Source organism: Lipotes vexillifer, unplaced genomic scaffold, assembly GCF_000442215.2.
Source record: "Lipotes vexillifer unplaced genomic scaffold, Lipotes_vexillifer_v1.1 scaffold1681, whole genome shotgun sequence".
Lineage (NCBI taxonomy): Eukaryota > Metazoa > Chordata > Mammalia > Artiodactyla > Lipotidae > Lipotes > Lipotes vexillifer.
In genome coordinates, this window is record NW_006793589.1 from 388,302 (window position 1) to 392,863 (window position 4,562).

The window sequence follows — 4,562 nt, forward strand, 5'->3', positions numbered from 1 at the left end:
AGAACAGACTGGACTTTTAAGAAAGGAAAAGGGTAGGGAGCCTTGAAGGCAGATATTTATCTGATTTTATTGACTTGACTTTGGGAGTCATGTTTGGACATAAACTAACTCAGAAATGTCTGGCTCTAGTAAGGGGTACACAACAAAACAAGCTGTGGATTTGCAAGTTACATGCTCCTGAGACCAGTCTCTTTGATTCTAATCCAGTAGGATCTAGAGCAGATGTGGCCACTTTAATTTTAGGAGATACACAGATCTGATGCTCATCCTTGTTTGAAAACCACTAAGGTACATTACTCAGTGTCGTAAACATCTATAAGATTTCAAAAATATTCTCAATTTAAACATCAGGCTTTTGGACAGAAACAGCAAAATGAATTTAATATGATATCAGAATCTCACCATTTACAAGTACTTTAAAAATATCAAAATCAATTTAGACCACCTTCAGATGAGCCAACAGAATTGGCTAAATGTCAAAGTTATTTTTAGGATTGACTTAAAATGTTGGGCACATATGTGCACCACTGCTTATGTCTAACTCCAGAAAAGAGATTTTCGGAATGAAAAGACATCCACTAATATGTAATATCTAGTAAATAGTATCTGACAGTTAGTTCCATGGAGAATAAATTAACTTTTCTAATCTCTTTTTCTGAGACTTTCTGAAAATGCTTAAATTTCTTATGGGGCATTAACAGAAACCACGTAATATCTTGGGACACGTGGCAGAAACAGTTTGTGACCTAACAACACCCATTTCCTCATGCTTATTAACAAAACACAGATTTTTGACCTGGAGAGTAGTGAGCTCATCTAAGTATTGCTGTTCTTCCTCTCCTTTGCTGTTAGATGTCGGCATACAACAAATTTCTCATCAGAAGGGACATAATTAGAAATCTATGAAGTGTTTCTGAAAAATCTTTCATTTTCTGGTGAATAAAATAAGAGTCAATAGGCACTACACTCCTTCCTGCATTGACTTGGACATGCAGTCTGAATTGCAATAACCTTACTGTGCAAAAAGCAAATGTCCCTTATCGGGAGGGAAAGGTCCTTCATATCAAGAATGTGGCTTCTTTTATCCCTCTGTTTTCAGCTAGGCTAACAGATGTTTAGTGAACTGAATCAAAGGCTTTAGAATTTAGAGTGTGACTATGCTTGATCTGGATTAATATCTTACCCAAGAACCTTAGAACACTTATTTCCAACAGTTAGAAACACTTTTTTTTCCCAAATCACTTTGGCAAGCGGGACAGGAGCAGCAGGAGCAAGGGCTAAGCTATTTTCTTCTTTTTTTTCTGGACAAGAATTGACTAATATCCTCACACATTATTTCTCCCTTTCATATACTTAGTCTTTCATATACCTTGGCATGTATGTATATGGCTAGTGGAAACAGAGAGAGAGAGAGAGAGAGAGAGAGAGAAGGAAAGGAAGAAAGAAACAGAGAGAGAGAGAGAGAGAGAGAGAGAGAGAGAGAGAGAGAGAGAGAGAGAGAGAGAGAGAGAGAGAGAGAGAGAGAGAAAGAGAGAGAGAGAGAAAGAGAGAAAGAGAGAGAAAGAGAGAGAGAAAGAGAGAGAAATCAGTTGCTTAACAAATATGCATAGCTTTATGAGGAACCTAGTAAAAATTACAACAAAATTAGTAAAGTAATATGTAATATTTAATTATAATCCAATCACTATGATTAAAAATAGTGTGATTTCTTGCCCATGATCTTGACTTTTACTTTCTATCCTTTTGTGAGGCTCTGCTTTACATATGCACACCATCTCTATACTTATTCAAGCATATCAAAGATACAGCAGTGCTACTACTAATTATAGGTTTACAGTTTCACACTTCTTTTCTCATCTAGTGTTCCCTCAATCTCTTCAACATCCCAGGTAGATAAAAACAAAAAATCCCACAAGCTCAAAAATCAGAAGCAAAATTTTACCGAATTATAAGTAAGAAATCTAACTAGACTTTACAGAAAAGTTCAGAAGAAAGTTGGCAATTAAAAAAAAATACAAATTGTAAGGCAATTAAGAAGTAACAACTGAATGATCTGCATGGAAGCTTTTGGCAGATATAGATTTTGGCTGAGAAGTGAGTGAACCTTTTTTCAGTTTAAGATGCAATGCCAATATCCTGGGTAGAAGATGAGTATGGTTTGTGTTGTATGACACAAGAGTTGTTGAGGATTCAACATGTTGATGTCTCATTGGAGAACATAGGAGAAAGAAAAGAGAAAAGTAAGGAGTGATCTGACATCTGCAAACCAATTCATTTCTTTTCCTTAATGGAAATAATGCTAGGACAAGTGTGAGCTCTGATGAGTCAGACTGAATTTATTTATTTCACACTGCTTATTGTAGAGGTTGGATAATCTATTGACACTGGCTGGGAGTGTCAGCAAGAACTTTATTCAAGCTCAGCAAGAACTTTATTCAAGTAAACTGCAATAAGAAAACTCCTCATTAAATCATACTTGTTTCTGACATCAAATTACTGGCTTCTGAAAATTAGAACTTGAAGCAATACCATCTTGAAGTACTTAACTGTACTCCCTGATCATCCTATAAATCAGAGTTGATTTGGTTTCTCTTTCCAAAGGGAAAAAACTTTTTACAAATTCATTTTTGCTTTAACTATAGAATACAAATGAAGATAATACTACACATGTTCATGTTGTTTTCCTTAAGTGAAGGGAGAAAAAGGAAAAGCTTTAGGATGGTAAAGGGAGGCAAACCATGGCTATTTTCCCATCATGTTGGGAATAACTTAAGAGAAAAACCAGCTTTGTGTAGAACTGCCTTTTTGTTTTCCTTCTTAGAAAGCATATGCACCCAAGTAAAAATAAACTGGATTCTCTGTTCCAGGACCCTGAATATAACTAAATATTGGCTTTAAAGTGTTTATTATGTATCAATTTCTGTACAAGGCATTGCACATGTATTACCTAGTTTAATTGTACAACAGCAGTGAGGTATTACTATATTCAGTTCACAGATGAAGGAACTCAAGTCAGGAAGATCATGCCAACAGTACACAGAGGAGAACTTACCAAAGCCCCGTTTGTCTTTACATGAAAACACCACGATGCCCTAGTCTCCATACTCCAATTATCTGAGGTCTATGAAAACCGTAATCCCAGCTGTCTGAAATTACCCTGCCCGAGCAGCATGCCACAACAAGCCCCAAAGCCCTCTTTGTTCTACAGCTCAAATACAATTCAAACACAATCACGGGGGCTTCCCTGGTGGCGCAGTGTTTGAGAGTCCGCCTGCCGATGCAGGGGACACGGGTTTGTGCCCCGGTCTGGGAAGATCCCACATGCCGCGGAGCGACTGGACCCGTGAGCCATGGCCACTGAGCCTGCGCGTCCGGAGCCTGTGCTCTGCAACAAGAGAGGCCACAACAGTGAGAGGCCCGCGTACCAAAAAAAAACACACACAAAAAAACAGGTAGCCCTGTTTATTGCAAAGCTAATCAACACAAAACAATCACGGTGCCTCCAGCAAGCAAACGGTAGGCTTTGTGAAAACTACTAAAAGCACAAGCGAAAAAGAGATCCCTTGGAATACTTCACCAGTGGGTCATTTTCCATAAGTCAGATTTTCAAAATTTAACAGCTAGGAAGAAAGATTTCCACCTGTATTAATTAGTTTCCTATTGTTGCTGTAACAGGCACAAACCAAGCAGCTTAAAACAACAAAAATTTTGAAACTTACAGTTCTGAAAGCTAGCAGTCCAAAACAGGGGTCACAGGGTGTCAAGGTGTCATCAGGGCTGAGCTCCTTCCCGGAGGATGCCGACATTTCTTGGACCGTGGCTTCCTTCCTCCATCTCCAAAGCCAGGAGCTGCCACGCTCTCATACCTCCTCACTCTGACACTGACTCTTCAGCTCCAACCCCGTGTCCATTTAAGTACCCTTCTGATTACATTGGGCCCACCTGGTGGATAATCTGGACTAATCTCCTTAATTGAAGATCAGATAACTTGCGATCTTACTTTCACCTGAAACTTTAATTCTCCTTTGCCATACAACACAATATAGTTAAAAGTTCCAGGGATTAGGATGTAGACACCATTTAGGGACCATTATTCTGCCTACTACACAACCATTTTAAAAATCACAGTGGAAAATCAAAAGTTGTAGTACAGACAAAAGGGCAAATATGGACAAAACCTCAAATTGCTTATCTTCAAATTCTAAACACTGGAAATCAGTAAATGTCCCTGGCAGGAGCATAAGGATGAACACAAAAATCCCTCTAAGACTTCTCGGGAATTTCAGAAGCAGCATGAAAGGATAGTTCCAATCCTGGTGCCTGAAAATTGTGTGACCTTAAGCATGTCCGTGAACTTGTATTTCTGGACCTCAGATTCCCCATCTTCAAAATAACAGGGCCTGAGTAGACGACCCCTCATATCATTTCCAGTAGGTAGAGTATGATCTCCAAAAAAGAGGGTTTTGATGAAGATATGAAACTCTTGACAAATGTGGGTACTAGTGGCCCGTAATGACATAGCACCTGCCAAAAAACAAGGCAATTCACATTTTACTACTTTA